This window comes from Trachemys scripta, chromosome 22, assembly GCF_013100865.1.
Source record: "Trachemys scripta elegans isolate TJP31775 chromosome 22, CAS_Tse_1.0, whole genome shotgun sequence".
Taxonomy (NCBI): Eukaryota; Metazoa; Chordata; order Testudines; family Emydidae; genus Trachemys; species Trachemys scripta.
Genome location: NC_048319.1, coordinates 2,407,221 through 2,431,600, shown reverse-complemented (window position 1 = coordinate 2,431,600; position 24,380 = coordinate 2,407,221). Strand labels below are relative to the sequence as shown.

Genomic DNA, 24,380 nt, shown 5'->3' with positions numbered 1-24,380 from the left:
GGCTCTGTGTGGTCTGTCTCCCCCCCCCCCCCCCCCTCCGAGCCCCCTTTCTTTCCCCGACACCCCAGCCCCACCGCCGAGCCTCTCCCCGCGCGCGGCCCCCCCTTTTCCCCCCCCCCCCCATCCTCAGACTTTCTCAGACCACTTGTCTCCCTCCCCTCTCCCCACTCATGTGCACTTTCCCTGCTGCCCGAAGGAGGGTTTGGATCAAGTTTAGGAGGAGATCACGAAAGTGCCAAGCGCCTGGCTGGAGCCGCTGGCGGGTGTGCGCGGGGGGGGGAGGTTATTTGGGGAGGGGGCTTTTTGCCGAGAGTCCAGCAAGCTTTTTCCACCTTCCTTCTTCTCCACTCTCCAAGGCGTGGAAGGACAAGCAGAGCCGGGAGCTCCCAGCCGTTCCCAGGGGCAGGCTGAGACCCGCTGACCCCCAGGAGGAGCAGCAGAAGTCGAAGGTACTTTCCTTCCCCTCCCCTGGTTCTTTGCGCCGGTATCCGGTTGTGTGTTACCCCAGCGAGCACAGAGGAGGAGAAGTTGTTTCTCTCCCTTCTCACTGACTGGTTGCAAAGGACACACACACACACACACACACACCACCCCCATCGCCAAATAACCCATTTTTCCCTATACAAAGGCAAATAAACCTGCTCTCCATCCCCCCCGCCCCCAGGTTCGGTCTCTGGCCTATTTGCTGATTTTATTCCCCCCGCCCCCCAAATCCGGGCCCTGGGAGTAGCTTGTGCAGGGACGGGTGGCTGAGAGTTTCTCTGCCCTTTTGTTAGGCCGGTTGGGTTGCAGCCTTTGCTTTGGCCTGATCCTTCTGCTTGTGACAGACGGAGAAAGAGTCCTTTTTTGAACACTCCTGCTTTAGGACTGTCTGAAAAACTCCACTGGCTCCCCCCAAGGCCCAACCTGGGGCTGGGAGGGGGGCCATGGGAGCAGAAAGAGCTTCAACAGAGCCCAGGGATGCCAAATAAGAGCAAAGATGGGGAGGAGGAGGGCAGGAGGAGCCAGAGGCACCTCGAAAATCCTGGGAGGTCCCTTTAAGATGAATAATTTTATTTCATCATCTGAGTCCTCATGACTCAGCATTTCTCATGCCAGTAATTTACAGTAATTACAAAGTCAGAGCCCAGCACAGTGAGAGGGGTTGAAGGTAAATTGGGGGTGAGAAGGAAGCAGATCTCTAGGGAGAAGGGACAGTTTGGGTGACGTTACTCTAAATAAATGCTTATTTTTTCCTGGTTGCCTGTGTGTGTTAGCTGTGACTATTGCATTGAGGGTGCGCGGATTTGTGTGTTGCATTAGGATGTGTGTGTGTTGCAATATACACAGGGATTAAGATGCGTGGAATCCGCCTGGATCGCAACAGGGAGGCTTCCTAGTTAAGAAAAATATAAAATGGGGAGGATTTTGAAAGTCAGGAATCTGCTCTGTAGATCTAAAAGGATTTGGTTTTTATTTTGTACTGTGCTGGGTGCATGAAGCAGGAAGTGGCACCAGGATCCAAGCAAGGTGTGTGTGTATATGTTGTGTGCATGGAATGACCGAGGCCTATATTGAAAGGACTGGGTTGGTTTTTGTCTTTGGTTATCTAGCTGTATGAGTGTATGTGATATCATAAAGCTAGAGAACCGAATGTAAAAACTGATTCACTATTCTCCAGGACTTCCTACCATCCGAGAGCTCTCCCTGTACTGAAACGGGGGAGTGGATTTCCACACGCCACCAGCCTCTGAATTATTGGCAGCTTTCTAAAGGAAGTGCACGCATCTTTTGCAAAGGGAGAGAGATTGAAAGTGAAACGTGCTGTATCTATTTGGTTGAAATTTCAGTGGTTTTTTGTCTTTAATCATTTCTTGAGGCCCAGGGATAAGATCTGGTTTTCTGGTGATTATTTCCATTCCCTGGGCCAACTACAAACTCCAACAACTTCTTATTTTTCCACAATGGTTTTAATCTTCACATTGACAATTAAATATTGTCGTTGTGCACATACAGAGATAAATAGAACAGAGATGGCTTAAAAGGAACCTTGAGCAAAACACCATTTATGGCAAAGTAGAAGGAAAGTTGCTTAAATGTGTCTCAACAAGTGAATTGTAACATAGAGTTAATGCATGAAATCCATGTGGAGTGGATGATCTATCTCTTTGGGAGGAAAAAGAAGTCAATTTCACTAGAAGGTCCCATTGTTTGTCTATGTCTATATGGATATTACAGTGTTGTTCATACAATGCTAGACTTAAGTCTGAGAAGCACGTTCCATTCTAAACTCTTATTGTCATTCCTGATCTATCTGCCTTGCTTCACTATTGTTAATATTTCAAAATATTGTGGTGACTCTCCATACAATAGACATTGTGGTGGCATTATAATTATTTTATTATTACTACAACTGAGACTGACCCTCGTGCAGTGACATCTCTGGGAGCTTTGCCTGTCCAAATGCTGCAGGATTGAGCAATATCTAGGTTTGTTTGGATATCTGCAGACTGATACAGTTACATCCGCAAGTGCCTTTTAGGTCTGCACTTGCAGTAGGCAGTGGGGAGTGAAGGCAGCGGCATTGGCCCCTTTGCATTTTAAGGCCCAGTTCCACCATCACATATGTTTTATTCTTTGTATTACAGTCGTGTCTCGAAGCCCCCATAATGGCCCAGCACTGGGCACTGTGCAAACACAGCCTGTTTCCTTCCAACGGGACAGGTTACAGGGGTACAGTTAAGCACACGCTTAAAGTGTTTGCAGGATCGGGGCCTAATCATGCAGCTTCAGCAATGTCCATGTGATGCCAGAGTGAGGATACAGCTCATGAATATTATGGCGATGGGCCCCAGACAAAAACCTCGCCTGCGTTCACGATGCCCTGTGGCCAGGGGATGAGCTCCTGTTCAATGCACCTATCTTCCCCCCTGAGCCGTAAAAGGGGGAAAATCCTTTATTCAAAAACATCAAATGCCCCCTTAGCAATTTCCAGCCCCTTTAAACCTGTTCCCATTCTGCAGAACCCACCTGCTAATCGTCTCATGCTTGTTTTGCTTCTCTCCCCCTACTTAAACCCATACCGCCGGAGCCTGCGCACACGGAGCAGTTGTAATGCTGAAGATTTTGGGCGCAGAGGTGCCTTTGCATAGGGCTCTCTGCGTGGTCAGCTGTTTGCAAACATCTGAGAAGGCGAGTTCCCTGCTCCAGGGACCTTACGTTCCATGGGCCTGACCGGGCTGGATGTTACTCACATCTTTAGCTGCATTGATCTTACAGGGTTGCATGTACTGGACGTTAAGTTAGGCACAGGGCCGGCTCTAGGTTTTTTGCTGCCCCAAGCAAAAAAAAATTTGGCTGCCCCCCCCACTGCACCCTCCTGCCACCCCAGCCCTGGGTCACTGTAACTCGCTCCCAGGGCGGGTCATTCAGCAGGAATTTTGGATGTGCACAGAACACAGACAGGATTGGTTCCCGTATGGTTACAGAACTGCAGTAAAGTGGAACCATTTTCAGCTTGTGTGATTGGAGGATATCTGGATGCGTATTATAAGACTGTCCTACGTAAATGAGGAAAAGTTGAGGTGCCTTTATTATTCTTTTGTTCCATTCTTTGTTTCTATGGGGAATTTGCCAATGCAATATCACTGTCTTCCTTTTAAACAAATAAAACTAAAACTAAATAATAATAATAATAAAAGCAATGGCTGTTGAAAATAGCAATTCCAGTCCTAATAACCACTGGGAAGCATTTCTTGCTCAATTTATTCTACCTTTTCTACAGCAAGTTCCAGTGGATCAGTATATTTGATTTGGGAGAAATGAAGTAACAGCTGCCCAAATTGAGCTTGAGCACTCCTGAATTTTGAGGTGTTCAAATCTGGAAGGCAGGTGCTAGATTCCCTTTCTGAATATTAGTTAAATCTGGAGAGGAAAAGTCAGTTTCTGCTTCCATGGCTCAGAAGTGTAAATCCTCCTACGTGCCTGGTACTGTATCTAAAGCTGCCCAGTCTAGTAGAGCCCCCCCTCCCTTACTTTTCATTTTAAATTCTAGTGGGATCCACGTACCTGCCTTGCTAGGCTTCAGATAGAGAGGTGCAATGCCCATTTAGTCCACCCAATTCATTCTTTGGGGGAGAGCCCAGGGCTGGGGCGTCAGGAGGTGCGGGGGTGTGGGGAGGGGAAGAGCTCAGGGCTGGGGCGGCAGGAGGTGCAGGTGGGGGCCAGAGCTGGGGCAGCAGAGGGTGCAGGGGCAGGGGAGAAGAGATCAGGGCTGGGGTGGCAGGGGGTGTGGGTGGGGGGAGAGCCCAGGGCTGGGGCAGCAGGGGGTGTGGGCAGGGGAGAGTCCAGGGCTGAGGCAACACAAGAGTGTGGGGGAGCCCAGGGCTGGGGTGGGGGGCGGCAAAAAACCTAGAGCTGGCTCTGTTCCTACCATTCACAGCAAGCTGTAACATGAGGTTTCAGTTCTACGCTCCTTCCCCCTCCCTTTCCTGTTAATTGCGGCCGAGGGAATGCTGGGAAATGTAGTTCTTTCCCTGCTCCAGGGCTGGCTCTACAGGCAGGGAGCTAACCAAGGAGCTACAGCTCCCAGGGCCCCCTCTTGGTTCTCAGCTCTCAGGCTGGATTCTTGCACCCCTGCAAATTTGCCGCCCCAAGCCCCTGCTTGCTTTGCTGGTGCCTAGAGCCGGCCCTGGTTAGGCAGATGATGCATGAAGCAGATGTCCTCACACGGTGCAGGAGGGAACGGAGTGATTTCCCTGCTAGTGTCGCCGTTGTCCCGCGATGATCAATGCAGCTGATCTGCATGGGTCGATTATGGTGGCGTATCCTGGGTGGGGTCTGGTCATGGGCAGGGACCCGCTCCGTGGATAGCCTGTATTAGAGGAAGCTTGGGAAGTCCCAGAGAAATCAGCCCTGGTTCTTGGCCTCCAGCTGGGGAGAATCAGAGGTTGGCTCGATTTTCAGCGCACAGGTGAGCGAGCCGCCAGGCAGGGGGCGTTTTAAAAACGTCATCACACGATTTGGGCATCACTGCCCATAGGGTTGGGTCTCCTAGGCCCTGCAGATCGTATGTAATGTACAGAGCAAAACAGTGTTCTCACGGGAGGAAGGACGGGGTCTTGTCCATTTAAAACCCCTGGAGTAATGAACTCGCTTTGTCCCCATCTCTGGGTGTGCGCCTTCTCCATGCGGGGCTGGGTCTTATTGTCCTTAAGGGACCCAGGGCCCAGGCCTTGCCTGGGCAATTGGCCGCACTGAAGCCAAGAGGACTATGTGCAAGAGTAAGTGCTACTCCCATGAGTAAGAATTGCAGGCTCAGCCCCCAGTTTGTGCCGGTCCCGTCTCCACCAGGTCTGTGCAGCGGGGCCAGGGGAGGCAAGCGTGCAGCAGCCAGCATTCCCGGGAATCACAAGGCAGCAGGGGCTGGCAGGGACATACCTCTGGGTGCCTTGGAACCCCGTCCGTGTTACCAGCGCAGTGGCCGGGGGTTTGCCACTGGGGGCTAACGGATTAGTAACCCTTTCCCCCCCGAGAGGCTGTTTGAGGCCCCCTTGGGGTGCTGGGGAGGAAGAGGCCAGCTTACAATCCCCATCTGTCCACGTCTAGCTCCTGCCTTTGAGCCGAATAATAAGTGTTCAGCTTGCCAGTGGGGTTATGCCGATTAAGAGCCAAGCCCGGTGATGTCTGGCTGCTGGCTGGGCCAGGCTGGGCCCCAGGGTGGGGAGGGCTCTGACCCCATTCCAAGAGCCGTTCGTTTAAACGTCAGCACCCTTGCTCCTTTGAGGCACAGCGTTTAAGGCCAGAAGGGGCCAGATCATGTGGCCTGAGTATCAGGAGCCACCCGGGCCACCCGCCCCACCCAGTACCTGCATACTGAACCCAGCAACTGAAACGAGACCGAAGCATCGCAGCCCCCGGGAGGCTAGGCCACAGGGCGGGACCGGGAGGGACCGCAGCTCACCGGTGCCCGAGGCCCCGAAGTGGGAGGGAAAAGTGGATATTTCCCCTCTCTTAGCATGCTTGGAGGGGGCCCCTAGCACAGGTATTGCTGCCTTCTCTCTGGCCGGGGCCTGCGCACTGTGTAGTGTGTTGGCCTTGCCAAGCCGCCGCCCTGTCCCCGTCGAGGTTCGTGTCCACCACCAGCATGGTCCCTGCAGCAGGGATGGGATTGTGGCCACGCCCCATTGCCCATGCCCAGGCCTCTAGTCTTGACCTTATCTTTGTCCCCATCTCGGCCCCCTTTTGGACAGTCGGCTCGTCAGTCCGTCTATGTGGAATTCTCTGCTTCAGTCTGAGCCTCTTCCCCTTTTCGGAGCCTGGCTTTATAATTTTCCTCTCCAGCTCACGCTCTCTCTCCAAGGTGGTGTGATAAGCATCTCTCTTTATCTTGCACCAAGGGCCAAATTTGCATCCCATTTACACCAGAGTAACTCAATACTTAATTTGTCCAGCCGGGCTTGCCAGGGCTGAGCCCCGGCGCCTCCGGGTCTGGCGGTTCAGAGCCCCGGCGCCTCCGGGCCTGGCGGTTCAGAGCCCCGGCGCCTCCGGGCCTGGCGGTTCAGGGCCCCTGCGCCTCCGGGCCTGGCGGTTCAGAGCCCCGGCGCCTCCGGGCCTGGCGGTTCAGAGCCCCGGCGCCTCCGGGCCTGGCGGTTCAGAGCCCCGGCACCTCGGGCCTGGCTGTTCAGGGCCCCGGCACCTCTGGGTTTGCTGCATCAGTTATGAAAATAAAAAAATTGCTTGAGCCCCAGTATCTCTTTCAGTACAAGTTAAGCCCTGGAGTAACTTCACTGACATCCAAGGAGCCCCTCTGGGTTGGCGCGGGTGTAACCAGGCCTCTCTTTCCTCTCCTCACTTGGGTTTCCACCTTGTAAATCTCACGCTAGGTTTCCATGAAGAAGGTTCAGGCCATTTTAATGTCCCTAAAGGAGGGTCCTTCTCCCTGCCTCTCCATCTCACCTTGCTTTTCCATGGGGTGGAGAAGAATTTATCTATAGCATTTTCTTCCTTCTGCGCTGCTGGGAATATAACTGGTCTGGGCTGTGACATCAAAGCTGGCCCACGCACTGGACTGGGGGTGTCTGGAGCCCCCAGCCAGAGAGAGAGAAGATCCTGCATGTGGCTTGTTTCAGATTATACCAAATTCAGCTTCGCCTGATGTCCACGGTTAAGCCAACAAAGAGAACGGAAAGAGAAAAACATCTGACAGCCCCTTGGTTTGAAGGCTGTGGCAGAACTGTGACAGGGGAGTGGCAGGAAGGGGGGAACAGCAGAGCGAGCTCAGACAAACAAGGACTGTTTTCAGCTGACAGCGTTTCTGTGCTGGTTACTTAGCAGAGGGGTCTATTAATAAACAGCCACCAAAGACACTCCTGTTATCCTGGCCAGCATAGCACAGAGGGCTGCCTAAGGGCTGTGCATCTTGGTCTGGGATTTCAATCGTCATTAGCACAGATGGCTCTGGCCACCAGGTGACCCCTTCACAAAGGCCCTGCAGGATGTTTTGGCCAGTCCAGCCCCATCCTGAGGGTTTTGTTGTTGCAATGTGGCCCATAGACTGACAGCCCCTGCAGCGCTGCAGGGGCAGAATGACAGAGAAGGGGTGTGTGTTGGATGGAGCACCCACCTCCACATTCCTTGATGGGCGGGGGCTGTGGGGAGGGGGGCAGGAGCGTAGGATTCTGGGGGAAATTCTTCAATTCCGAGTTGAAAGCCCTGGCTGCCGCACTGTTGCGTCTTGAGGCCCTTTGTCCAGCCAAGGTTTGAGTGGAAGGAAGGCAGGCAAGTCATGTCATTAGCTGGCCTTTCAACCACAGGTACTCGGGAGAGAAAAGTGCCCTATTGAGCCAGCAGGAGCGCATGGCCTTCGCCTCCCACTCTTCTTTGCCAGCCCGATGAATTAGACAAAGGCTCTGAGGACCCCGAAGGAGAGAGGGGTGGGGAAGGGCTGTTCTCCACTAGGAAAATAACCCATCCCAGAGCCTTTGTATAGGTAATATAATATACCTTTGGAGTTGCTGTTGGTAGGTCAGTCTGGGTCCATCTACTTCAAGTATTTCCAATCATGCATTCTCTGGGAAATGTTTTGTTTAGGGTGATTTTCACTTCTACGGCACTGGGCTATTGTCTGGGGCTGATGTGAAACCTTCCCAGAGGCTGCATTCATTTATTTCAATGGGTTGGACCTTGGGGTCCCTGACTGAGGCATCGACCCCCATGCGAGTCTGGCCTGAGATTTTTCAAAGATGATTTTCAAAAGGGTTCAGTGTCTGACTCCTATTGAATTCCAGTGGGATTTAGGAGCCTAACCCTGGTAGATCCCTTTGAAAATCCCAGCTTTTTTGCCACTATAAGATCAGGGCCTTACAGTTTTTGCCTAGGTCCCATCATGCTGTAGCCTTCTACTAGCAGGGTGCAGTCCTATGAAATTGACACATTTAGTATGTTTCATGCTGTCTTCCTGCACATCACTGGTTAAATTGTACACTCCTGCACCCCAGGCAGGGCGGGGTCAACTCAGTGGAAAGAAATGGAAGCTAATGATGGTGGGAAACATTTGCAGTGTCTGTGCAATCCTCGTATTGTCATGTTAACCTGTCAGACGGTATTTATGCCGCAGCATAATCCAAAAGAATAATGCAACATGGTTGATGCCTTATCTTCTGAATCCTGGCTCCCTCTGCCAGGGGTGCCCAGATTGAAAGGGATTCTTTGCAGGAAATATTTGCTCGGTGACATCTATATTAATGGCTTTTTATGGAGAGGAGGACCCGAGAAAGCTCTCAGGGTATGTTGGTTTCTGGAAGCTTTCTTTTTCCTGCTGGCTCCTTGTAAACCAGTCAGGAAGAATTTCTTAAAATAGGTTCCACTTTAAGGACTTATCTGCTGAATGCCATTAATTTTCTGGGGTTCGTTAAAAGCAAACTTGGTATCATAGCAACTGAATCTATTCCAGGAAATCAGCCAATCGGAAAGCACTTTGTGTGCAACCGAAGGCAGGAGAAAGGAGCCATTCAGGTTAATTCCTGGGCACGAGTCTCAGCAAGTGAAGTTTTAATTTTCAGGAGGTCACTCACTTTTTAATTTTATTCTTATTTTAATGAAGGGCTGTGAGAGAGAGAGAAATTTCCCACAAGCCAAAAATATTTAAGACCGTCTCATTTTACCAACCCACTCCCCCCCAAACAAACAGAAAACCTCACCACAGAGCAACCGGCCCTTGCTAAGGCCTCTGGGCTGTAACACGGGTACTCAGGATCTGCACATAAATAACAGGAGCTAAATGTATGGCCATTTGATTTTCTACCTGTAAAGCGGGGGGCGTGGGAATCGCCAGGTTGAATCAGACCACTGGGTCCCTCTAGCCCAGGACCCTGTCTCTGACAGGGACTGGCCCCGGCTGCGTCAGAGGGGGAAACCCTGCAGCGAAGGATTAAGCTGTTGCTGGGAACGTTTCCACTAACCCCCAGCAGTTCGAGGGAGGCTAGTTGAGGGGTGCGGTGGGTCAGCTGAAGGGCAGCTTCTCTCTAGCAGGCAGCCAGGTCAGTGTCCCTGACCCGGACACTCTCTTACGCCCAGGCTGACCCATTTGCTGTCCCCATTGAAGTCAAGGGGGACTGCCCAGGAGTAACCCAGACCAGCGCCACAGGCACTCGGGTAGCATAGGGATAGAACTAGCTCCAGAGATGGTCTTCGGCCTGCTGATGTATTTGGTTTTTCCCCACTAGCCCCGGGAAGTAAGACTCTGTGTGTACGTTGGGTTGAGACATTTCTCCTGCAGGCTTGGCCCAGGGCATGTTGCCAGCCTGGAAGAGTGAAGCCCTCTGTGCCCGCACTGATCCGGGACAGTGATAGAACAAGCTAGACCTGGAAGAGCAGTCTCTTTCTGGAGATTTTCATCGGCTTTTGTATTCACCTTCAGGTCTGGGGGGAGCTTTGGGAGTCTGGCTTCGGGGGATCTGGCTTTCCAGCTTTCCTCTGCAACCATGAGAGCTAGAAACTTACCTTTTTGTTTCTTTTAAAATGAAAGCTGAGGTTCTCGGGCAGTCGCCTGACTCCAGGAGCTGGGGATTTAAGAAAAAACACCAGCTATCCCAAGAATATAATGACAAGAGTTGGTAACAGTGGTGGCCCATCTGCCCGAGAAGTCAGTGGGGCTCCATTTGGGCACAGGGGTTGGCCCTCCCCCAAGTCTTTGAAGGATGGGGCCTAATGGTAAAGAGGTCTTTTAACACTCTTCTCCCCTCCCCTCACTGTCCTAGGAAAGGGACTGGCTCATCCCTTCTCTTTACCCTTTTCCCTCCAGCCTTTACCCACAGCTTCCGTTTTAGTTGATTGGGCCTGTTGTACAGATGCCGACCCTGCGTTGTCAGGACTCCTGGGTCCTCCTCTCAGCCCCTCACTGTGTGAACTTGGGGCATGTCACTTCCCCTCTCCCTGCCTCAGTTTCCCCCTCCGTAAATCGGAGCGGACGTTCTCACCTCCCAGGGGAAGCGTGAGACTAGCTGGCACCCTGAGCGGCAGCTGCGGGGGTGGGAATGTCCACCCAGTTCTCTGAAAGCAGCTGGTGATTTTCACGCCATCTTTGCTGTTTGTCCCCGAGCACCATCAAAGCAGGTTCTGACTAATCCTGTAAAAGTAACTTGCGGGGGAGGGAGGGGGCAGCTGCTGCCATCCCACCCCCCGCTGCCCCCTGGCAACAGGCGAGAGACTGAAAGGGCCTTCCTGTCCCCTCGCTTTGCAGGCTTTTGTGAAGGGATCCTGGCACCAACTGGCAGGAAGGAAGCTGGGAAAGGGACTATGCCAGCAGCTCATCAAAGGTCTGGCCATTAAGGAGCTGGCTGGGGGGCGGGGGGGTGAATGGGAATGGGCAGCTCCCTGCACACCCCGCCAGGGCTCTCTCTGCCCCGCTCTGTGCCGTCAGGACGGTGCAGCAGGGCTGCCAATTGCCATCCCCTTCGGTGGTCAGTTTTCATTGGGAGCTGCCAGGATCTGGGGCCCAAGGCTTGGCTACCGGGCCCTGGCAGCACTAGAAAGAGGCCTTTGTCATGTTCCTAGGGCTGGTGGGGGCCGTTGGGCTGGTGTCCAGATGCCCCCCCCCCCCGGCTCAACTGCCTCTGAATCGGCCGACCTGCTCTCTTGATGCGCCTGGCAGAAGGACGGATCCCCTGTTGACTGTGTGTCTTTGCTGACTGCTGGTTATTTCCCTGGGCTTGGGGCTGTGTCCTGGAGCAGCGGGCGGATTTGCTTCTCAGGGGGTCGTGCGGAGCTGCGGCATCCCGTCTTGGTTCACGTGGGGCTTGAATTTCCCAGAGTTTCAGGTTCAGGTGAACCCTGAGGAGCCTCATTCTGATTCTGCTGCAGCCCCATTGGCTTGAGTGCAGGCGCGCCTGACTGACCCGCTGGGACAACCTGTCAAAGAGTGGGGGGGACACAAGGCCCTGCACCCCTGGCTTCCTGAGATTCACTATGACTCTCAGCCAGCCAATAAAGCAGAAGGTTTATTTAGACGACAGGAACACAGTCCAAGACAGGTCTTGCAGGCACAGACAACAGGACCCCCTCAGTTAGGTCCATCTTGGGCTCCCAGGGCACCACAGCTCCCTTGGGAGGTCAGAGCCCCGTCTGCCTCCCAGCCATGTCACCAGCCAGCTCTGAACTCTCTCCCCAGCCTTTGTTCAGTTTCCCGGGCAAAGGTGTCACCTGGCCTCTAACCCCTTCCTGGGTTCTCATGTTACATGCTCAGGTATTCTCCCTTGGTCAGTCTCCCATCCCCCAATGCAGACCATCCTAGCCACACTCCCCTGTCAGCATTCACAGACCACAGTAAGAACAGTCCCAGTTCGTCACACAACCTGAGTAGAATCAGGCCCAGAAACTCACCACGAAGAGTGGCCCAAGATGCCACGTTTTTTTCACCTGGTTTCTGTAAATCAGACCCCCCCGACCCCCCACAAAACTCCGTTGATGTGGGGAGAGGGGGTTGGGTTCAGTCTGGATCTGTACAAAGCAACAGAGAGTCCTGTGGCACCTTTAAGACTAACAGATGTATTGGAGCATAAGCGTTCCTGGGTCAATGCCCCCTTCGTCGGCTTTTTACAGATCCAGACTAACACGGCTACCCCTCTGGACGTTTGTGGGGGTTTGGGGGTATGGGGGCTCTTTGGATCTTCTGAGGGAAGTCGGGGGTGAGGGCAGGGGAGTCTGGATCTCAGTGGGGTGGATTTGAGAGGAACTTCCAAGGGGAGACCTTGGATCACCCAGTTGTTCTCACGCTTCAGGGCAAGTCTGAGTTGAAAGCTCCTGGGCCGAGATTTTCGCAGGGGCCTATTGATTTTTGGGTGCCCAACTCGAGATGCCTTCAGGGCACCTGGTTTTCATGGGGTGGGCACGGGGCACTGTCCAAACACCAGGCCCCCTTTGGCGCAGCTCAGGGTGGACGCCCAGCGTCGTTTGTTGCTTTAAAAAATCCCGGCCTCATTCATTCCCCTTCCTGGAGGTCCCTTGTCTAGATGGACCCATGTGACATCAGCATTGGAGTCTCTTGCCCTGTAAGCTGTTAGCCCTTAGGGAACTGCAAGATATGTCCCCCACTGCCCGGCCCCTCCCCTGGAGAGAGCAGCTGGGGGCTCCGGGACCCAGTCAGACTCCCTGGTCCACTCAGTTCTGGGCCCCTGTGGGGAGATGGGCAGCAAGGGCGGGAGGCTTTGTTTAGTGTCCGCTGTCCTGGTGAACCCCTGCCTGCTGGTACCCAGGATCAGCCCACAAACCAGGCGTGGGATGGTAGCAATTCTCAGCTAGTCTGCACCTGGGCTAGACATGGCCTGGAGGTCAAAGGCATCCCAGCCGCCTTCCCCGGATCTGGCTAGTCCTCTTCCCCCCCCCCCCCTCCAGCGCCTGGTGATCTTGTATTCCACATGCCATTTCCATGGTGCTCCGGGGACGAGGGATGTGTCGGGGGTCTGCCGCCTACATCAGCCCCACCCGGCTCCTTGAAATCTCTCACTCTTCTGCAAGTGAACAGCTCTGTCTGCTTCAGCACCGGTCGCCTGATGGGGACACTTCTCCCTTTACTTGAAACAAGCCTCTTGTGGCCCGGGGGCTAGAGGATAGCCAGGACTTCTGGGTTCCCTTCCTGGCTCTGCCTCTGAACAGCTGGACCCTTGGATGAGCTACTAAAGGTCACAGTCAATGACTCTGCTCACGTGAGGAAGAGCTGTGAAATTCGGCCCGTTGCTGCTCGGTGCCTCAGTTTCCCTTTCTGTCAAATGGAGTTAACCCCTGGGAGGGGGCAGCTGGGAGGCTTAATTCAAGGCCCTCGACATGCTGAGATGAAGGGTGCTAACCAAAAGGCAAAGTGTAATTATTCAGGATCTCTTTGGTTTAGGGCCAGATTCCGCTCGGGTTCACCCCCCCCCCCTTAGGCCCAAGACAGTTTTTCTTCCATTTTTTTGTTCAGGTTTTCGTCAAAAAACGGAGTTTGGAGGGAAATCATTTTTTGAACAAGAAGTCTGTAGCTTTTGACAAAAGCTGACATTTTTGGTGAACATTTCTATTGTCCAAAAAAAAAAAAAAAAAAAAAGTTTTGTCCGAAACAGTGATAATAAAATTCAGTGAAAATAATTTGTGGCAGCTCAAGTTGAGATTCTTTGTGTGATCTGAGGGGTCCACCACAGCCCCCAGGGTCCACAGCCTCGTGGCTTTGCCGTCTGTTGTGTGAAAAGTTCCCTAATGAGGGGGCGGGGGTGGGGGGGCATTACCCCTCCATTCAATCACATTGAATCGACTCCTTGGAGGAGGATTTTTTCTTTGCTATCATTGTAGGCAGGAACTTCTGACGCGAGCGCTTCGTCCCTCCACTCGCTTCCGAGCTGGAGAACGAAGGTAGATGATTTTCAAACTCCACCATGTACTCGATAGCCGGGGGAAAAGTCATTTATGAGAAAAAAAAACATGACTAAAAAGAGGGAAAGGGTAAAAGCCCCGGACAAAGCCATGTCCCTGGGCTGGAGACAACGAAAACCACGGATGTGTTTAGCTTTAGGCCATTTCAAAGTAACCATTGAAGAGGCAACAGGAACGAAGCATTCCTTCCGATCAGGTACGTCACTGCAGCTGCGAAGCCCCGTCCATTGCCCCACAGCCGGAGGAGGATGGCCCAGGGAGCTCTTTAGCTGCTAATTTTGACAGATGTCAGGCTGAAGGCTGCAAACCAGCCGCTGGGGGTGGAGGAAGCGATATGGACACTGGTCAAGGGTCCTTCACTCGCCCCTCACAACTGTGTGGCCAGGGCTGCCCATGGATTCACGAGCACGCACGCTTCTAATAGGCAGCAGGTTTAAAACAAATCAAAGGAAGTTCTTCTTCACACAGGGCACAGTCAACCTGTGGAACTCCTTGCCTGAGGAGGTTGTGAAGGCTAGGACGATAACAGAGTTTAAAAGAGAACTAGATAAATTCATGGAGGTTAAGTCCATTAATGGCTATTAGCCAGGATGGGTAAGGAATGGTGTCCCTAGCCTCTGTTTGTCAGAGGGTGGAGCTGGATGGCAGGAGAGAGATCACTTGATCGTTACCTGTTCGGTTCACTCCCTCTGGGGCACGGGGCATTGGCCGCTGTCGGTAGACGGGATACTGGGCTAGATGGACCTTTGGTCTGACCCGATTCGGCCTTTCTTATGTTCTTATGTGTCCAAGCCAGCTCGTGTGTGCATTCACACCACAGCACATCGAGATCCACCCTCATTCCCGTGCACGCTCCCACATGCAGACAAAGGTTCACAGGCATGTAAACACACGGGTATTTGCACCAGGGTTTTGGGCTGAGTGGAAAATAGGGGAGGTGAATTTGGTCTTTTCGGGTTTAGCCACTCGCCAGTCTGGCTCAGGCCGGCGTTCAGGGGCCGACTGCACCTGGGTACAACGGGATTGGCCACACAGGCCCCAGGCTTCGCAGAGGGACGCCCGGGTTGTGCAAGAGCCTGGGGCAAGGAGGGATGAGCGCATGTGCGTTAAAGCTCAGTGACTCAATTGGTGTTTATCAAGGGCCCGGAGAAGCAATGCTAGTCCAGAGCAGAGGGTTATCATTACTTCTAACATACTGCAGTGACCAGGAGACCTTGTGGCACTTGTATGGGGGGAGGGATAGCTCAGTGGTTTGAGCATTGGCCTGTTAAACCCAGGGTTGTGAGTTCAATCCTTGAGGGGGCCGCTTGGGGATCTGGGGCAAAATCAGTACTTGGTCCTGCTAGTGAAGGCAGGGGGCTGGACTCGATGACCTTTCAAGGTCCCTTCCAGTTCTAGGAGATGGGATATCTCCATTAATTTTTTTTTTTACTCTCCCAGTCGAGCATCCCTGCTGGACTCAGGGCTGTTACTGGTGTGTTGGTGCAAGGACTGGTGAGCTGGGACAGCTGGTGTGTGGATTGGAGGGGTCTGATGCATCACAGTCACTGCATCACGTGCTCTGGTGCAATCAGTGACCTTGGGTGGGATCGTGAGTGGGCTTCTCCCCCAGCTCTGCATACCTGGGCCGTGAAACACTCACACCGCATGGGACGAGCAGACGAGGGGGGGGGTGGGACCCCAAACCAACCCTTGCCTGGCCGCTTGGCGAGCCCCAGGCAGCACGAACAGCCTGGAGAGGAGGCGGCAAGTGGGGAGGGGTCTCTGAGAACGACAGGGACGATGACTTGAAAGGCTGACAGCGAAACGTGGTGAGCTGGAGCCCTTTTTGTGGAGAAATTATTATTTACAGTTTAATATCTTCATGTTTCTATGGAAACTCCATGGCTGCGCTGGGTGGGAAAGTCAAAACCGGCTGGGGAAAAGGCGATATTTGAGAGAGAGAGAGAGAGAGAGAGAGGTGGGTATGTGTGAGAGAGCCTAGAAATCTGGAGCCTGGCAAACATTCCCCCTTCCCCCATCATTGGCATGAGTAAATTTGGTGGCAGTATGTAGTTTTGTAGCCTGAGGCCTTGATTGTTATTCCTGTTGGCAAAGGATGGGTTAATAGGCTTTGTGTCTGGGAACCTTGCCTTACAAATGTTTCAAGGTACGTGTGTGTGCACACGTGTGTGTGTGCACACGTATGACTATCTTTCTTTTAAAAATAAAAATTGCCACATACACACACACGGCTTCATCCAACGGCCTTTCAAGTCTTTGGAGAGACTCTCATTATCTTCAAGGAGCTGTGGGTCAGGCCCAGAGATAACAGATGTGTGTATTAAATGACATCCAAAAATCAATGTCCAAAGACCATTGAGGTTGCAAAGCCAAGCAGTCAAATGTTAGGAAATGCCAGCGCCGAGGTTACCTGGGCCTGGGCCCCCGGTGTGTCTGCGCTACGATACCATCTCCAAGACGTGATCACATAGGATTTTTTCCTGCCTCAGTCCGTGTGCTGGGAGTGGATCAGGGCAGTGCCGTGAAGGAGGCTGTCTGGGGGAGCCCTTCCTCGCTTTGTTGTAGGCATTGGAAGGTGTGCAGTGAAGAGGCAGAGAACTTTCCCGAGCAGCACCTGCAGCCTGAGACGGTGCACGCTGCATCGCTCTATGGGGATGGCACATGCACTGCCCGGTCACAGGTAGGGGCTGTCAGGGGACAGAAAATGCTCGGTATAGTTGCAATCTCTGGAGAACTGAGGGGCCAAACTCTAACACGTCTCTACTGAGCATGTGTGAACTGGGATATTTTCAGAGGCTTTATATCTTGGCTAAAGGAAGACAGGTTTTCATGGAGATGGCAAAACCCACATCCTGACACCAGGACAAGCCTCCTGCCAAATTTCAACCCCTGCTCCAAAACATGGAAGTGCTCGAGCGTCTCAGTGAATCGATTGTAAGAATTTATTTAACGTGGGCAAATGGCAAAACCATGTATTTTTTCCTAATCTCATCCTTGGAAACAACGGAACCATTTTTTTCTGAAACTCCCCCCCCAGCCCCCGCAAATTCAGATGCCCAGCATGGAAAATTTCATTCCAAATAGTTAAAGTTTGGCAAAGTTATAAGCAAATGAAAAGAGGGTCTTATAATGGAAAGTGCTGGGCCACTTTAAATGTTAAACTTTGCTACCAGCTGTGCTGAGCGTTGTCTGTGTGGGTGAATGTACACGCGTCCATGTCTACACCCTTTAAAAGAGAGGTGTAACTAGAGGGCGTGTACACGACTTCCGTTGACTTCAGTTCATTTTGAATCAGCCCCAGAGAGACCAGCGGGATGTGTGTGTATTAATATCTGTACATGTATAAAGGACAAATCCGTAGGCATTTACTAAAGCGATAGAGGAAATGAAGAACCCAATTTCTCCCCCTCCCGAATTTGTTCTCCCTTTTTGGTTTATCTATTGATTTTTCCTCCAGGAAATACGGAATAGCTCCCCCTCGGCTTGCAGTCAGGGCGTGGGGTTTGGAATCCATCCCTCGCTCGAAAGCATGCGGGGTAGCGGGGAAAGGCCGGGCCATGTGGGGCAGGGAGGAGGTAACGTGTCCGGGGCGGGGGGGGGGGGCTGCAAAGAGCTCTGTGCTGCGTGTGTGAGCGAGGGGGCGGTTTGTTGATCGACTGTGCTAGGACTGGAGGTGGGGGAGCGGGAGCCGGAGGGCGTTGTGTGTCACGCCTGGATCCCCGTAGGAGGCCCTGATGGCTGTGGGTGGATCGGGGAACGTGCGTGTTCTCTGGCTGAACGTGCTCATGCAGAAAGAGCCTCCCGGTGGCAAAGGCCTTCTCCCCCTAATAGCCAGCGACAGCCTCTTGCTAGCGGGTACGGCCCTGCATTAGGCACAGACGGGGCATTAAAGGGGTGCAACATCCCTCTTTTGTCAGACAGAACAAGATCCTAGCCAGGAGTGCGTCCTCCCCCCAGCTCAGCCTCTGCAGAGACCCTGGCTTTGTGGAGCCCCAGACGGGAAGGATCCGGGCAGAGCGGGGGTGAAGTGGGTGCAGTGGGGCTGGAGCACTGTTATCGTGGGCGTGCTGAGGGAGGAAACCATGTATTTGGGTTGTTATTACCTCCAGCCCGGGGGTGCAGCAGCCCCCCAGCACCCCTAGTTCCAGCACCTAGGGGGGTGTGTTCCTGGTTGGGCAGCTGGGGATCCCTCCTGGCGCTTGAATCTCCTCTCTGTCAGGGGGAGCGGGCTTCATTTGGTTATGGCAAAATGACCATCCTCTGCTCACCTGCCCCCAGCCCTGTCTCGGTCCCTCCCCACGGAGCAATGGGCGGAGAGCCTTCTCCTCTGCAACTCCTGCCAGTTGCATTGGCCTCTCCACCTCGCTGCACATCTCACCTCCTCCTCCCCGTTTAGTCACTGAACCGCTGTAGAGATGGACACAGAGAGCAGGCCAAAGCCTCCCTTTGCCAGCGGGAGCTGGTGCAGAAGGTCTATTTGCACTGGCGGGGGGACAAAACCTAAGCCCAGGTTAAAACTGTGTCCGTTCCGGCTGGACTCCCCCCTTGTAGAGACCAGCCCCAGGGCTTGGCCCCTCTTCTGCTCTTAAACAAGGCTCCGGGGGGACTGAAGGGATAACGAGCTCTCAGACTAGCCCTGCGTGTCACCCTCTGACACGTGGTTCCTGCAAGGCTTAGAGCCCAGGGTTGGAAATGCCTCGGAGCGAGCCCCACCCAGGCCCTGAATGGCCAATAAACGAACCAGGCTGCACCTGGAGGGGGAACCAGGTGTAACTGATCCTGGGGAGCACCTGGGCTGGTTAGTATAAAGAGAGGAGGTTTGCAGCAGCGTAGGGAGTGTGGGGTTCCTCTCTGGGAAAGGGGTGGGGGCTGCTGCGGGGGGAAGCGGGTCTGGGACACTCCCCTGACTAAAGGCTGCTGGCAAGCAGGGCCTGGAGGTGCACCCTGAATGAAGGGCAGGATTTGGATTGCCAGGGGGTGTTCTGTGAGGAGACCGAGCAAGGGGAGTTCAAGCTAGAGAGCCGCTGTAGGAAGAAGCTTGGGGAAATAGCAGCAAGGAGAGGACTCTGCTGGTCCCTGGGCTGAAACTTGGGGCAGTGGGTGGACCTGGGCTCCCCTGGCCGAAGGGGACAAAGACTTTGGAACACCTTGAGGCAAGGGTCTGAGGAGCAGGGGTCTGGAGCCGGAGCCATAGGCACCCTTGTGGGGCTATGGGACTGGTTGAGGTTGGGCTTTGTTACGCTGGAAGGGGTGGACTAACGGGTGACCTGGCTGAGTGAGAGGAGAAGAGTACCGCAGACAGAGCGACTCTTAGCAGGGGTCGATCTGCAGGGGAGAGCTGCTAGGTATTCCTGCCGAGAGTGAAACCCTTCCAAAGCATTGGCCAGGTCTAAAATCCCCTGGGCCTCTTCAGGGCCCTGCACTAGTGATGTCATTCGCATTAGTGCAAAGTGGGCGTGAAACGGCACTGGGGTAAATGTCAATGCTGGTGACGTGGGCCCCATGAGACTCTCTCCCCTCTGGTGGGGATTTGCTACGTCCCCTCCAGTCCCAGACAGCACCGAGGTGCTTGACAAAGAAAATAACCATTTTCTTTAAGTGATGCCCCTGCCCCCAACGTTTGAAGGTTGGCTCTAAGGTTCGAGCCAGGACTTGTTTTGAACCTAATTCCCCTGTACCCACTACTGACGGCAGGGAATGGGGAGGCAGGAGATTTTCAGTATTGCTAATCCAAGCCCTCCAACCCCATGAGTCAGACCCTCAAAAGTCATGAAATTGGCTTAAAAACTGTGCGGTTTCTGTTCATTTGCCTTCTGTCTCTTGACCCTTTAGGGGTCACGTTTTCAAGCTTTTCTTCACAGCCGCGAGAGCTAGAAATGTACTTTGTGTTCAGTGAAAGTGGAGATCCTCATGGAATCCTGCCAGTCTCAGAGCTGGGTCTTTAAGAAAAGCATCAAATCTCAGAAGGCTCGTGATACAATTGTGAGCAGCACTGTGTGTCAGTGGGTCGGTGTAATTCACACTGGAAACCACCTTCCTCCCGCCAAATTTAAAGCCCACTCAGAAGTCAAAGGTTCTAGCTTAGAGCAGAACTTGGAACTGTCGAGCTGCAGGGTCTGTTTGGTGCTGGTAAGAATCCAAGCACAGATCTGCTACGTGTTGGTTATATTGGGTCTCCTGGGAACAGGGCAAAAATTACCCTTTAACAAGGCTGTCTGTTTTCCAGGAATCTTAGTTATCCATACAAGTAGAAGCACAATTTCCCTTTAAAGCCATTGGTTCAAAGTTAGGAAAAAACAAATGAGGTGAGACTCACAACAGCTGTAGAGTTTCTGTGGAAGCCCCCAACAAGTGGGTTGTGCAGGCTCCTACCATGAGGTACCTAGGTTAGAAAGAGAGATCATTGGAGAAGGGGCTAGCACCAGCTCTTCTCCAATACAGATTTTCTCTTGGTCAATTCCACAACTAGGAGTGTCAAGTATTGGTAAAAAGAACAGGAGTACTTGTGGCACCTTAGAGACTAACACATTTAGTTGAGCATAAGCTTTCGTGGGCTAGAACCCACTTCATCAGATGCACTGAATGTGAATACACAGGAGTTCAGTTTTAGGGCTGTCACAGTCCAGAGTGATGAACAGTTAAAAGTTTGGTTTTTTTTTTTAAAAAGAGGCAATTAAAAAAATCTGCATCTCTGCCCCCCTGGAGCTATGTTGCCTGGACCAGGGCTACCCAATGATCTCCTGCGAGGGATCGCTGATGGGGGGACGACGAATATTTGATGTGGGTGCTTTAACTCCGAGACAGCTGAGTAGGACACCAGCCTGAGAAGGGGGAAACATGGTTCCCAGCTCTGTCACTGACCTGCTGTGCGGCCGTGGGCACGTCCCTTCCCCTCGCTGCCTTCGCCTGTTACCTGGTCAGCTCTGCGGGGCCAGGGCACTCCCTGGGGCAAATAACTGATTAAAAATACTTTGCAATAACTAGGGTCTGTTTCAATGGTGCAAAGATGGCTGCACGAGCATCCTTTCTTGGTATCTCATACCAGCCCGTCCTATTTCGGTAGCACTCTCTATGCTGGATAGTTAACCCTCCAGGTGGGGAGGTGGCCCAGTCTGGTGGTGTTCCCTTGACTTCTATGGCGCTAGGCCAATTACTCCAGCGGGGGACCTGGCTTTGTCTGGAGAGTTCTCAACAGCCCCCACAGTGATGTGACCATCTTTCGGGTAGGACCCAACAGCAAGCGGCAAAGTTGCTAGTAGACTAAATCCTTCTGGCCAGATTCTGATCTCAGTTACACCAGTGTAAACCCAGAGTAACGCCATCCGAGCAGCCACTCAGAATTCACACCAGGGTAACTGCCCTCGCTGTAATCCCCCGCCTCCCTCCACCTCACCGTCCTGTTCCTTGCAACAGGCTGGAGCAGACCCCTGCACCGTCTTCTCTGTCTCTAGATTGATTGGGGCAACGTCCCAGGCAGAGTGTGAGCCGCCTAGGAGACGGGGCTAGTGGCATTTCAATGCAAACCAGCCGGGAACAATGAGGTGTGTTTGGAAGGGACTGTGAAAGGGGAGTTGCTGAATAACTGAAAAGAAGGAAGGGGGGGCGAGGGAGCCTGGGCAGCCCCTCCATTAGTTCAGTGCAACAGCTAGAACAGCTGTGAAAAGAGCCCAGGCCTTTTTCCCACGCCCGGAGAGCGGAGCGAGTGGAGGAGCCCTCCCAGCGGGGTCAGCCCCCGTCACTAATATATACACAGGCTCTGGCTTCATTCACGCCGCCTGGCGCAGGGCTGCTTAATGCACAGACACAGACCCTCCTTTCTCCTTCCCTTCGGGCCCTCCCCTCTCCTGCTCCATGCTGCATGAACCCATGCGAAGGCCCCTGGGACAAGGCGGCAGCAAGGCCCACAGGGAACCTCCCCCCGGCTTCCCCCGAAGCTGAGAGCGGCTCTGTGACTGTCCCAGGTGCCCCCTGCGGCTGGCCCGCCCGCCCCATCCCGGGGCTGGTGCGTCGTCCGTTGCGAGGCTGGCAGGGGCCGGGCGGGTTAATGGGTGAGGTTTATTTTGGTTCTGCAGGCAGGAGCGAGGAGATGTTTGGAACATGGACCAGATCCTCAGCTGGTGTGAATCAAAGGAGCACCGTTGACTCGAATGGAGTGACACCGAATTACACCGGCTCAGGACCTGGCCCCGATGACTCCCGGAGAGCGACCTGGGTTCTGTTCCCAGCTCTGGCACTAACCCCGCTGGGCAGCCTTCGGCAAATCCCTTCCTCCCTGTGCCTGCCTCCCCTCCTGCCCGGGGTCTGGCTTGTCTCCGCTGTAAAGCTTTGGGGGGCAGGGGGCACATCCCTGGGGCTGCCCTCGAGGGTGGCTCGTAATCGAGTGATGTTAAGGACCTGGAGAGACAAGGTGGGGAGGTGAAGGGTATTTGTGAGGCCCCCACGGGCTCTCCTTGACTTCAGTAGGGTTGGCCCCTTAGCTAGAGAAGCCGGGCCCAGGTTTGCCCCGTGTCCTTGCTGCCTCCGGTTGAACTCCACCAGCCGGAGCCCTAGTGTAGAGAAGATGCTGGTGCTTTCACGGCTGTGCCCTGTAGACCCGCTCTGAAGAGAGTTCGACAACACAGAAGGGCGCCTGCCCTGGTGAGGCTGATTCAGGTCCAAATGTCCCTTTTCAGTAGCCACCTCCCGCCCCAAACAACAGATCCGTCTGTCACTGCTTGGCTCAGGGGCCCGGAGGCCGTGGCATGGCTCTGGCACAAAGTCTGCCCACTCCCCTGGACCTCCCCTCTCTGCTATCCCCTGGCAGGTACTTTGCTGCCCACGGGGCACGGCACATGCATGAAGGGGAGCGCGAAGAGGCTTTGCTGCAGGAGGGCTGGACACTGCCTGTGTGCTAGGTGGAAGCCATTCATCCTGACTCCTCCTGAAACCTGCTCCAGGACCCCTCAGCCCCACTCCCTGCCTCCCGCCTGAGGAGGTCGTGGGATCTCCATCACTGGAGGTTTTGAAGAGCAGGTTGGACAAACCTGCCTTGAGTGCAGGGGGTCGAGCTAGATGGCCTCTTGAGGTCCCTTCCAGTCCTACGATTCTAAGTCTGGGATTTCCATGAACTGCAGATATCACTGGAACTGGGTGGAGCATTTGCAACAGCCCCTCCAGTCTCCTGAGACCCACCCAGTGTCCCTACAAACTTGGCTCGGGATTTCTTGGACGGTTCTTTAACCCCTCACGGAACCTGAGCCTAGATTCACATCCTTTGGAGCAAGCACCGTCTCTTTGTTCTGGTTTGTACGGCGCCTGGCACAAGGGAGTTCTGGTCCGTGGCTGAGTGCTACCAAAATACCAACAATTCAAGCCCATTTGGGGCTGACTCAGGAGTCGAAGCCAGGAGGAGATTGCCGGTTTGCTTCGCTCTGGTGTTTTAAACCAGGCGTAGCTCAGTCGCCCTGAGTTTTATGGTGGATCTTGGGGTCATTCTAAGGGGGTATGAATATTTACACGCAGCCCTCCACAGCTTAAAATCCCTGCTCTCGTATGGCTGTCATTTTGTCCCTGGAGTGTGGTTGCAAAATAATGCAGTTTGGCTGGCGGTTTTCTATGCATGTGTGTTGAGTTAACTATGTTAACCTTGGCCCTTTTGCATCATTTGCTGGGCTCCAGCCAACAATTACACATGGGAGAAAATGACGAATTCAAGCACGTACCATTGCTCAGAGATTAGCAGTAAAGGAGACAATCAGACAAGCAGCCAGTGGAGAACTGGGACTTGGGTTAGGTTGTCTCAGTGTCCCACCACAAGGGTTTTAAATTAATAAATAAATAAATAAAACAATTGTGAAAATGTCCTAAGTCCTTCTGATTTCATGGCAAGTGTGGAACCGGGGCCCAGCCTGTGCGCCATCGCGGTATTTGTCTTACTGCGCAGTAATGTAGATCTCAAACTGATTTATAAAAGAGAAGAAAAAAACATGACCCCAAATTTTATGCCTGGGGAAACCGAGGCACAGAACAGGGAAGTGATTTACTCGTGGTCCCGAGCAGCACAGGCAGGACTAGAACTCTGCTTTCCTGAGTCCCAGCATGGTACCCGGGGGAGCAGCCTGCCCAATTCTCCCGGGCACACCCAGGAGAGAGAGGACAATCTGTTGGGTGCTGAGGGGCTGCCATACTTTGTCTGTACCGCCCCCAGGTCTGTTAAAGGCCCTCGCCACTCGTCTTAACCCTTTCCAGGGCACTCAGAACCTCCCAGGATCAGGCCTTTATTTTCCATCTTACAGCTGCTAGCAAGGTTAGTCCCTGGGCCACGCTAGGCCGGGGCCGTGCAGTTCTCCCAGCGCTTCCCAGAACAGCGGAATTTCTGGCACTTTCATCTCCCCTCCCCTGCTCAAGGTCATTAGCCCTTTAATTAAAAGGTCTTTTTTGATTGGTTGTTAATTAAGGGGGATTCTTCGCCCTGCCCCGCCGATCCTTTCTATTCAACAGGCTTGTTCCTCTCCTGT

At 53.4% G+C, this 24,380-nt stretch overlaps 1 long non-coding RNA gene across 6 annotated transcripts in view; it reads left to right on the top strand.

The window, feature by feature from the left end:
• LOC117868908 overlaps window positions 1-24,380 on the top strand; it is a 121,382-nt gene that overhangs the window by 30,268 nt on the left and 66,734 nt on the right. The window contains exon 2 of one of the 6 annotated variants that reach the window (XR_004643735.1): window positions 357-449. The exons of the other annotated variants lie outside the window; for them this stretch is intronic. This is a non-coding gene — a long non-coding RNA (uncharacterized LOC117868908). The remainder of the gene's footprint in view (window positions 1-356; window positions 450-24,380) is intronic. 6 annotated transcript variants of the gene reach the window in all.